This window comes from Odontesthes bonariensis, chromosome 15 (assembly GCF_027942865.1).
Source record: "Odontesthes bonariensis isolate fOdoBon6 chromosome 15, fOdoBon6.hap1, whole genome shotgun sequence".
NCBI classification, from domain to species: Eukaryota; Metazoa; Chordata; class Actinopteri; order Atheriniformes; family Atherinopsidae; genus Odontesthes; species Odontesthes bonariensis.
In genome coordinates, this window is record NC_134520.1 from 993,476 (window position 1) to 1,005,540 (window position 12,065).

The window sequence follows — 12,065 nt, forward strand, 5'->3', positions numbered from 1 at the left end:
AAAGGCAGGCAGGGCACAGGTCATGGCCATCATCTGCCTGAAGCACGGTCCCACAATCCACACAACAGTGGGAGCCATCCATGTTCGAAACTGACCCGAGTCCAACCGCAGGCAGAAAGAACAGAGGAGCTGACACTGTCAGCTACGTCCAGAATACAGGACGACAAACCAGAAACCGGGAGAGGGGGCGAAAACGCTGCCGTCACCAATTAAAGCTCAGTGCAAAATAGCGAGATATTAGCTAAAATTGGGAGAGGGGGCGAAAACGCAGCCGTCACCAATTAAAGCAATCAAACTGAGATGCTACCACAGGTAGCTCACTCCAAAACCAAATAAGCGGTTAGCCAAAATCGGGAGAGGGGGCGAAAACGCTTCCGTCACCAATTAAAGCTCAGCACAAAATAGAGTGAGATATTAGCTAAAATCGGGAGAGGGGGCGAAAACGCTGCCTTCACCAATTAAAGCAATCAAACATAGATGCTACCACAGGTAGCTCAATCTAAAACTGAATAAGCGGCCGGCGAAAATTGGGAGAGGGGGCGAGACGCTGCCTTCACCAATTAAAGCTCAGCACAAAACAATGAGACATTAGCTAAAATCGGGAGAGGGGGCGAAAACGCAGCCGTCACCAATTAAAGCTCAGCGCAAAATAGAGTGAGATATCAGCTAAAATCGGGAGAGGGGGCGAAAACGCTGCCGTCACCGATTAAGGCAAGAAAACTCAGATGCTACCATAGGTAGCTCACTCCAAAACCGGGTAAGCGGTTGGCTAAAATCGGGAGAGGGGCGAGGCGCCACCGTCACCAATTGAAGCAATCTAAACTCATATGCTACCACAGGTAGCTCGATTCAAAACTGAATAAGCAGCTGGCTAAAATTGGGAGAGGGGGCGAGATGCTACCTTCACCAATTAGAGCTCAGCGCAAAAATAGAGTGAGATGTCAGCTGAAACCGGAAGAGGGGGCGAAAATGCTGCCGTCACCAATTAAAGCTCAGCACAAAATAGAGTGAGATATTAGCTAAAATCGGGAGAGGGGGCGAAAACGCTGCCGTCACCGATTAAGGCAAGAAAACTCAGATGCTACCATAGGTAGCTCACTCCAACACTGGATAAGCGGTTGGCTAAAATCGGGAGAGGGTGCAAGACGCCACCGTCACCAATTAAAGCGATCAAACTCAGATGCTACCACAGGTAGCTCAATCTCAGACTGAATAAGCCGTCGGCCAATATCGGGAGAGGGGGCGAGACGCCACCGTCACCGATTAAAGAGATCAAACTTAGATGCTACGATAGGTAGCCATTCAAAACTGAATAATCAGCTGGCTAAAATTGGGAGAGGGGGCGAGACGCCACCGTCACCAATTAAAGCAATCAAACTCAGATGCTACAACAGGTAGCCATTCAAAACTGAATAATCAGCTGGCTAAAATTGGGAGAGGGGGCGAGACGCCACCGTCACCAATTAAAGCAATCAAACTCAGATGCTACCACAGGTAGCTATTCAAAACTGAATAATCAGCTGGCTAAAATTGGGAGAGGGGGCGAGACGCTACCATCACCAAATAAAGAAATCAAACGGAGATACTACCACAGGTAGCCCAGTCTAAAACTGAATAAGCCATGGCCAATATCGGGAAAGGGGGCGAGACACCACCGTCACCGATTAAAGCAAGCAAAACTGAGATGCTACCACAGGCAGCCCAGTCTAAAACTGAATAAGCCGTTGGCTAAAATTGGGAGAGGGGGCGAAACGCTGCCTTCACCAAATAAAGAAATCAGACTCAGATGCTACCACATATAGCCCAGTCTAAAACTGAATAAGCCTTACGGTGCGTTCACACCAGACGCGGTCGGGCGATGCGATTACATACAAAGTCAATGCAAAGACGCGATTAGACGCGGATTCGAGCCGGCGGCGCGATGAGGAGCGGTGAGGCGGTGCGGTGAGGCGATTGCCGCCGCGCAAGTGAAAATATGCGATTCGCGCAAGTTAAAAAAATCCAACTTTGGCGAAATATTCGCGCCAGACAGCCTATCAGCGTTGAGATTCTGGACGACAGTGACGTGGAGACAGATGGACAGGCGCGCCGCAGCTGAAATGGAGTCGTGTCTGTGACATGCAGATGGGACTGCAGATGGAAATTAGCTTCTAAGCTACAATCTGGTGCAGGTCATCTCTTTACTTTGTAATTAATGTACTTTGCACATGGTCCTAAATAAAATAAAAAAATTAAATCACTGCCTTCTCCATGAGCTCCGTCTGGATGACGGCCACCTCCAGCGGCACCCCAGGCCCACCAGGACCCAGCCCGACGACCCGCTCGGGAGGACCGGCGCCGCGATCTCTCGGCAGGACACCAACCACAGGCGCCCCGCAGCTGAAACGGAGCCGCGGCCCAGCTGCGGAGCGCCTGCAGCCGCCGTCCCGCCGAGAGATCACGGCACCGATCCTCCCGAGCAGGCCACCAAACTGGGTCCCGGCGAGCCCGAAACACCGCTGGAAGCGGCCGCCACGGGAGTATCGGTGCCGTGATCTCTCGGCGGGACGCCGGCTGCAGGCGCTCCGCAGCTGGGCCGCGGCTCCGTTTCAGCTGCGGGGCGCCTGTGGCATGGTGTCCTGCCGAGAGATCGCGGCGCCGGTCCTCCCGAGCGGGTCGTTGGTACTCCCAAGCGGGTCGTCGGGCTGGGTCCTGGTGGGCCTGGGGTGCCGCTGGAGGCGGCCGTCATCCAGACGGAACTCATGGAGAAGGCGGTGAAATTATCCGAGCTGAATGCACCACCGGATGATGTCACTGACGGCGTGTGCGTTTCAGACGAATCTCGGACTGCCACAGCAGGTAAAAGGACGCGATGGTACTTATATCAGCCATGGATAGCCCCTTGAGCTACTCGTTTTTTAGTCGTGCGATTGAGGCGATTGAATTTAATTTACACCTGCGGCAACGATCGCGCGAGTAAGGCGGTGCGAATATTCGCACCGCGTTTGGTGTGAACGCACCGTTAGGCCAAAATTGGGAGAGGGGGCGAGACGCCACCGTCACCAAATAAAGAAATCAAACTTAGATGCTACAGCAGGTAGCTCAGTTTAGGGAACTAAACAATCAGCTGTGTAATATCGGGAGAGAGAGGGCGAGACGCCACCATAACCGATTAAAGCAAACATAGCTCAGATGCTACCGCAGGTAGCTCCGTTCAGAGCTAAACAATCAGCTGTTCAATATCGGGAGAGAGGGGGCGAGACGCCACCGTGACCGATTAAAGCAAACAAAGCTCGGATGCTACCGCAGGTAGCCCCGTTCAGAGCTAAACAATCAGCTGTTTAATATCGGGAGAGAGGGGGCGAGACGCCACCGTAACCGATTAGAGCAATAGCTCAGTTCAGAGCTAAACAATCAGCTGTGTAATATCGGGAGAGAGGGGGCGAGACGCCACCGCAACCGATTAAAGCAAACAAAGCTCAGATGCTACCGCGGGTAGCTCCGTTCAGAGCTAAACAATCAGCTGTTCAATATCGGGAGAGAGGGGGCGAGACGCCACCGTAAACGATTAAAGCAATAGCTCAGTTCAGAGCCAAACAATCAACTGTTTAGCTCAGTTCAGAACTGAAAAAACGGTAGGTTAAGGCGCTACCGCTCACAATTTAAAGCGCAACAACAACCGGAGAGGCTAACAAGTAGCCAAGCTGAAGTGCGTAACACAACACCAACCAGAAGCCGTGAGTCGGGAGGGGGGGGGGGCAAATGCGACCATCACCAACACCCAGAAGATCGATCAAAGAGTAACCAGTCGCAGCCCCTAAGGAGGGCGAAATATCGCTGCTCCAGCCAACAGGCAAATGGGGCGTCAAACGACGGTGAAATGACCAAGAAAGGTTGATGCTATGCAAGCGAACCGCACGCGAGAAGAAAAAGGAGCAGAGTGACGGATGACGTCAGGCTATATAGCCTCTGATTGATCATCCGACATGTCACAGGTGTGACTCTGTTGGTATTACTACTCGAACGGCGCATGCGCGAAGGGACATTCAGTGCTTTCAGCACCGCCCTCTGGCGGTCAGTAGGGATGAAATAGAACAAGCCTTATTAAAGAAGTTCTTTTACTGCTATTAATACTGTTGGGTAGATTAATCTGCAACAATGAACTGTATTTGATCAAATTCAAGGGTTTGGACATTGTAGAAAGGGTTGATCCATGGCAGCATGACAGCAGCGACCACCACATCTGCTGACCTCCCTGACAACAACAACAGAGAAATGAATAAATTCATTATCACAGCTGCAAAGTCATGCTGAAAAAAACTTACTTAATTAAAGACCAGTCAGCTAATGCCTCACTATGCCAAAAATGTTGTAATTTAATCAATTTACGGGAGAAAATACATCAGAAATACCAAAAATGTATTAAATGTATTATTACTATAGGCCTATATAGTATTTTGGTAATGTTTTAAAACATAACAATCATAACAACTTTACATAATGTCACCTGACAATAAAAAGTTAACGGACTTTAGTGAAATGATCACGTTAATTACCTCACGTTAGCCTCCGTTACCAAGCTTTCAGTTAGGTCCCTAAATCCATTCCATTTTTAACATCAACATCGACATTTCATGCTAACCAAATGTAAAAATAACGATATCTAAGAGTATACTTCTGATAGATAATGTTTAAAAATGTAAAAAACGTTTAAAATGCTGTTATTTTATTAACTTACCAGTAATTGTTCCTGACGAGTAATTGAGGTTAACGGAGCTGCGTCTCTTGTTTGGAACTGTGGCGTCTCCGTGACCCACGTGACTTCCGCATTCCTTTCTTTCTATAGAAGTCTATGGGAGTGTCGCCACTCTCTTTTTACACCACTCTGGTCTAGCGCACATGGCATGGATGGAATATTCCATTTTAACGCGAATAAGAGGGGGTGTGCACGTAATCTGTATTTCTTTGTAATTTATTGTGTTGTTATTGTTTCCAATTTAAACATACAAAAATCACCATTTATGAACGCACTATCTGTGAATTACTGTCCAAAGGGCCCCAATTACCAGCTGTAGGCCTATGGGAAGTTTGCAGCTAGTCAGGGGGCCCCTACAGTGGAGGGGCCCAAGGCGGTTGCCTAGCTATGCCTCTATGCAAAGACCGCTTCTGAATGTTACTACACCCTAGGCTAATAACAGAGTGGATGAACGATATGAGGAGATGGCCCCCTGTGATGTATGGCGATATTTTCAATTATATGGTTTTATCTGTAGGCGTAGACGGGGCTTCGATGAAAAACTTTAAAAGCACCGAAGCATACCAGTACCTACACAGCGGAAAGGTCGGTCGCGTCCTGCTGCATAAACTGGATGATCAAAATTTATTTTTAAAAGCCACCGTAAGCCCAAGCCAGGCCAGCTCTCTAGGTCACAACGCTTGGGTTTTGGTAACAACGGAGGGAGTTGTGGAGACAACAGGATGCTCTTGTATTGCCGGCCTGGGAAGACAATTTCTAGCCGTTCTTATTTTTGTTCTCCAGTGTCAGTGACAAACATTACCAAACACATTCATATCTAGAACACAATGAGAGGTCGGCCTTGTGTAACTTTACCATATTGTTATGTAACGTTAGGACACGTAAACATTTATAGCTTAACGTTAGGCCGTCTGCCCCTTTCTTCTAACGTTACTGCTCATGTTCACGTAGGCCTAGTGTGCTCTCTGACGTTACTTTCTTACTGTAGCAGCCTGTGGTGTACCTAGGCTACTGTTAGTAGTCCTTTGTATCACAGACAGAGAACATTACGTTATATTATCTGTATTATCTGAAAATGTATTCACTGCCTTGACAATGGTTATTAACATATTTTGTTTTTGGGTATATAAAGCTCAAGATTATTGATGACCATTTGTACGTAGTTTGTCAAATATCCGGACTGTTTCAAGGAATAAGGTAAGTGAATGGCGCCCAGGTAAGTCTGCCTTTTATCAAAAGCAAGACAATGACAAGACAATTAACCGATGGAAGATGTCAGTGTCTCTTCCTTCAAGAATATCAAATCAAATCAAATTTATTTATATAGCGCATTTCATGTACAAACAATTCAAAGTGCTTCACATAAAATAAAAGCATTGCAGCAGGGAGTGGAAGAAGCATTAAAAATACACAAAAGAATATAAAGAGAAACAAATAAAATAATTTAAATGAATTTAAAAACAAGCAACAGTCCAGATAAATTCAAAGATAGCGTGCAGATTTCATGCATAGACACATGAGAACAGAAATGTGTGTAACCTGGATTTAAAAATGTCTACATTTGGTGAAAGTTTAATCTCCACTGGCAGTTTGTTCCACTTGTTTGCAGCATAACAGCTAAATGCTGCTTCTCCATGTTTAGTCTGGACTCTGGACTGGACCAGCTGACCTGAGTCCTTGGATCTAAGAGCTCTGCTGGCTTTATATTCTCTGAACAGATCACAGATGTATTTTGGGCCTAAACTGTTCTGGGATTTGTAAACCATCAGCAGGCTTTTAAAATCTATTCTGTGAATAGGTAAGCTTCCTACAAAAAAACCTGTAAGTAAGCTGTCCACTCCCAATGGAGGGAACAGCTGACACAGGTTGTTCTGGCAACCCTAGCACACCTTCAGTCTAATTACTTTTGCCAGGGAGAGAGATAAGGTTATGTTTGGTGATCAGTTGTTAACAATGTTTTACAACATTTTTTTAAGGATAAGCTGTTTGCCATTGGTATCTGTCCATGAACTAAAATATCCTTGAATTTATGCATGTCAGTTTTTTGTTTAAGTAGTCATTGATTGAAACCATATTTGATGTTAGGTGGAGAATGCAGTGTCCAATGGGCTCACGGGACTGGCCAGCACCGATGAGCAGCGCCTGTGGAACATCGGGACACAGCGCAACCTTGTCCCAAAGCTGCTGGGGGATATTTCATTCTCACACCACAAACCAACAGATGCCTACCAGGCACCCGATGTAAGGCCCAACCTTCTACCCCTACCCCCCACCCCAATTTTTTATTCACAGGACGAGCTGAGAGATGGCTTTAAACATCTGAAGCTGCCACAGTCAAGCCTACTCTTCAAATGTGTCAACGCCACCGTTGCTCTCGAGACACCCCAAGCCTCTGTTGAAGCTCATGCCATTCATGACGGCATCAACTCTTGCCGGAGATGTAGCTCTTTCTATGAGATGTTTGTTGCCCTTTCCTCCGAGAAAATGAAGACCTTGGAGCAGTTGACTCAGGAGCAGAGTGCGTCTCACCTCTGGCACGACTCTCGAAAACTAAGAATAACGGCCAGCTCGGCAAAGAAGGTCCCGGTAAGAAGTAACCCGCTTAATTTTCTGCAGCACCATATCTACCCCAGGTTTCATGGTAATGAGGCAACTAGGCATGGGGTAGCAGGAGAGGCATTGGCTGTTAGGTGGTTAGAGGGGTGTGGCTTCACTGTTGCCCAGAGTGGCACTGTTTTGTGTCCTTCAGAGCCCTGGTTGTCAGCAAGCCCTGATGGCATCTTAAACACAGGGGAGTTGCTTGAGGTGAAGTGCCCTTTTCTGAAGGATTGCGAAGACCTGGAAGATCTCTTCAACAAGAGGTTTGATGTGAAGATGTTGGACGGTGTGCCTCAGTTGCAGCCAAATGGTCCTCAGGGTTTCTACACCCAAGTGCAGCTTGGCATGTTCTGCACAGGCCTGAGGGCCTGTAAGCTCTTGATTTGGTCTGCCTCCAAGCAGATGTTGCTCCATGTCCCATATGATCAGACATTTTGTGTCAACACTGTGGCCAGACTACGGTCCTTCTATTTCAAGCATATGCTTCCCTTTGCAACAGACGAGTACCAGGAGGGTCGCCTGTTGCTTTGTGATAGGTACACACAGTTATGCAAGTAAGTATTTGAAAAGTTCGATTCCAAAACTATTTGCAAAAACACTGAACCGTTCACTCTCTTGCAAAAATAATCACCTTTCATGTTTTAAACATTCAGAAACAAATTGTAATATACTTAACTTACCTTATTTATTTTTCTGATATGCTGTTGTATTTTGTACATGCCTATAACTTACTGTGTTGCTTGCTTCTTGTTTGTCTGATGTCTTGTGTGCAGTTCAGTGTTCCTTTTCTGTTATGTTATGCAACATGCGACTTTACTTGCCCAAGACAATTTTCCCTCTTTGGGACATTAAAGTTTATCTTATCTTAGCTTCCATTTAAAAAAAAAATCACCTTTTGTTACTTGGGTAGTAGTGTATGTAGCCTTGTTTTTTGTCTTGATGTAATGTAGACTAATGATTCATTTAGTGTTATTTACTGTCAACATGGTTTGAGGTGAAAATGTGGTGTTTCTCATTTCTTTACATCATCAAGATGACCACAACAAATGTTAACAAATATTGGTTTAATTACTTAATAAATAAGTAATATTTATTACATTTGAATGCTTAAAAAGCTGCGTCAGCTGTGTCTTTATGCACCAGGTCATAACAATTTTAATGAACACTGAACATTCAATTCAATTCAATTCATTTTTATTTATATAGCGCCAAATACAACAATTTCCTAGCTAAGGAAACCAACAGATTGCACTGAAAACTTTTTCGGTCCAATCTCCCGTCCTGAGCGTGCCTGAGGCGACTGTGGAGAGAAACGACTCCCTTTTAACAGGAAGAAACCTCTGGCAGAACCAGAACCAGGAAGGGTGGCCATCCGCCTCCACCAGCTGGGGTTTGAGAGGACAGAAAGGGGGGGAGGGGGGAGGGGGCCGTGGCGGCACTGTAACACCATTCAAAGGATATCTGTTGGAACAGGGAAACAGGAGTTAATGACCACAATAACATGAGTACAAATGAACAATAAACAAATGAACTAGGCTAACTGAACTGATTTAAAATGGGTTAAAACTTATTCGTCATTGTCATGAATGATGTCACCACGAAGGTTACACAGGGCAGCACAAACTCTCGGAATCTCTTCAAATTTAGATGCAAGGCTAATTGGGACTGTTTGAGAGAGAACTCTAAAGTTCTTCAATCTGCGAATGACCCTTTCAACATGGACATGCACATTGGCAATGCGTCTTGTGTTGGTTGTGTCCTCCTCTGAAAGCGGCATGCCTTTTCTTGTAAAAGCTGGCAGGACTAGCTTGACCCTTCTTTCAGTGAGGAGATCTTGAATGACAAAGCCCCTATCAGCCATGACCTCATCAACTGGACGCAGGTATTCCAGAAAACCAGAATTTGCAGTGATGAACTTGTCACTGCACCTTCCTCCATATGCAGGTGATACGAACATGATAAGGCCACAAGGTGCAATTGCTACCAGGAACTTGATGGTATTTTGTCCATAGTAGTGGCTGTAAGACTCCCCTCTGGAATCAAGGTTGTGGGGCTTCTGAAGGGGCGTTTCAAAGCAGTCGATGACACAGGTGGTTAATGGATAATGCTCTTTGAAACACTGTGGCATTGTTGCCCTAATAGTCTCCCTGGGTAGCCAAGGGATGTAAAGCCGCATCCTCTCCTCCATGACCTCTAACCAGTAAGAAATGACCTTGCTGACGAAGGGCTGTGATACCTGAAACCTCTCTGCGATGTCGTGTTGAAGTAGGTTCAGACAAAGCTTCATGAGAGTCATTAAGACCTGATCCCATGGATGAATATAGTGAAATCACGGGTTAGGTCGTCAGCCAAGGAGGTGAAAGCATCCAGATGCAACCCAGTGTAGAGTAGGCTCAGGTTGTCATTTCGCACAAGCTCTTTATATTTTGCAGTGCTCGCTGAGCACTGGGTGGCCTGGTCACACAGCAGAGGTTGGAGAAGAAAAGGTCTTGCAGCATAGTCGTGCTCGGTCATGCATTGATCCTCCCACTGTGTTCCGATGTCACGATGTCCATCACCCTCGGGCTTGAGCTCAGGCTCAGCCTCAGCAGCATTGCTGGTTGATGCCTCTATGAAAATAATGACTCAGTTAAAACTAAGATTTATCCGTGTTGTCATGGCTTAACTAAGGTTAACACTATTTTTAAAACATTTACTCCTAAACTACAATCGTTTAAAACTGTGTTGACAAGCAGTCGATAACAGAATGTTACCACAAATGTAGCTAGCTGCTAACTCGCGTTAGGGCAAAGTATGTTCTGAGAACTTACCTGATTGCCTAACAAGCTGTCGTCGCGGACGTCGCACCGGAGCTTCATAGCCAAGCCATTTTTCAGGATACGGGTGTTGGGTAGTACGTCTACTATCCACAAAATGAAATGAACAGACATAGGGCTTTTTTGGAGGGTTTTTTAAATTAAGTGCCCTCAGCCAAAGACGCCGGTCTTCCTCAACGCTAGGAGGCGGATGTAGATTAAAACTTGGCCCACAGCATTCAATTCGCCTCTTCCCGTGAGTAAAACACTCTTGCTGAAGAGACAATCTTCTCTTATTCCAATTATTATGGCAACCACGGACTGCACAAATGATACTAGTCATTTTACCTGACTTCTTTTTACCGTTGATTTTAATGACTCAGCTGCGCCACCGGAAGTTCTAACACAAAATAAACAAGATGGCTCCGCCCTTGTAACCATGGAGAATAGGGTGAATAGGAGGCTTTCTGTTGTAAGGCATGTCAAGTTGTGTATGCTTATTGTTCAACTACATTGTTAAGGAGGACTCTTCTTCTGAGTTGAGTAAATGGAAACATCACTTTGGATTTAGGAATATTTGTACAACTTGCATTTTTTCTGCATGCGAGTAAAATGGCTATGATTGGGTGCTTGTTTTGTTTCACACAACGGATGCTGAATCAACAGCAAGTAATATATACACACTGATCATGTAGAACAGGGGTATTCAACTAAAATTTAAAGAGGTCCAGTTAGAGAAACTTTCTTGAAGCAAAGGTCCGGAAGATCATGTCTAACTATTTAGTGTGATATATATTTAAGTTTAGTGTGAAATATATTTAAGTAGCCAAGTAGTTGTATCAACATCTGCATGTAATCAATACCTTACGGTTAAATCAAATGAATTCAGTACAATTCAAAAACTTTTTGACAATATTTATTGTCACGTAACATAGAACTGAACATGTATGTATGACTGCAGATAAGTATAATGTTCTCGATCATAGCAGGGGCTCCATCTCTGGTTATTGAAACCACTTGTTTTGGTTCTATTCCTCTCCTTGTTAACATCTCCTTTATGGCCAGGTAGATGTCTTCTCCTCTTGTACTGGTCTGAAGGGGAGTGACACCTAACAGGTCTTCACAGAACGCTTTCTGGACTGGTCATATTGGGCTCTGAGACCACTTATTTTCTGTGATCTCACTTCAGATTTGAGTGGGTATGTTTGTTCAAAACCTTTATGTTTTGTCTCATAATGGCGTTTCACATTGGCACTTTTTATAAGTGCCACAGTCTCTGAACATATGAGACACACTGCTTTAATGCTCCCAGTGGGAAGTATGAACAGAAACGAGTCTGTCCATTCCGGATTAAATGCTCTATTTTCGCTGTCCACTTTTCTTTTTTTGGAGAGTGCCATTTGTTACTTAATTTTCTCTCCCTTTCTCCGTCTCACTCCTGTTTCTCTCCTTTTCTCCGTCTCACTCCTGTTTCTCAACTTTCTTCAAGTCAGTCGTCTGTATATCTCCCTTTGTTTTCTCTAACTGTATGCTATCTATCGTCTTTTCATGTGTAACTTGACCCAAACTCTTTTCTGTCTGCACTGTAGGTTTGCAATGTTTACTTGATTGGCTGAGTAGTATCACGTGGGATTGGTCTGTGCGTTTCCACACCAGCTAAACTGCTACCGTAAAGACTACAAAAGCTACGTCGGTTAAAATGGAAGCGCTCTGTCAGGTTTTATCATAACGTTCTGTTTTTGGCCGGTTAGGTCCGGGTCCGTATGGGACGGCTTTGCGGTCCAGACCTGGACCGCGGTCCGCCAGTTGGTGACCTCTGATGTAGAACTTAAAAAGCATCCTCCTTTAAAAAGACCTTTGCCAAAAACACTTTCTATCCCTCAGTTTCTCCTTCATACAGATTAAGAAAATGTGTTTTTTCCTCTTTGACAGGATCT

General features: G+C 45.3%; 1 pseudogene; it reads right to left on the reverse strand.

Moving 5' to 3' along the window:
- Positions 1-8,900: 8,900 nt before the first annotated feature.
- Positions 8,901-10,471, reverse strand: LOC142400698 (uncharacterized; annotated as a pseudogene).
- Between the last annotated feature and the right edge of the window lie 1,594 nt (positions 10,472-12,065).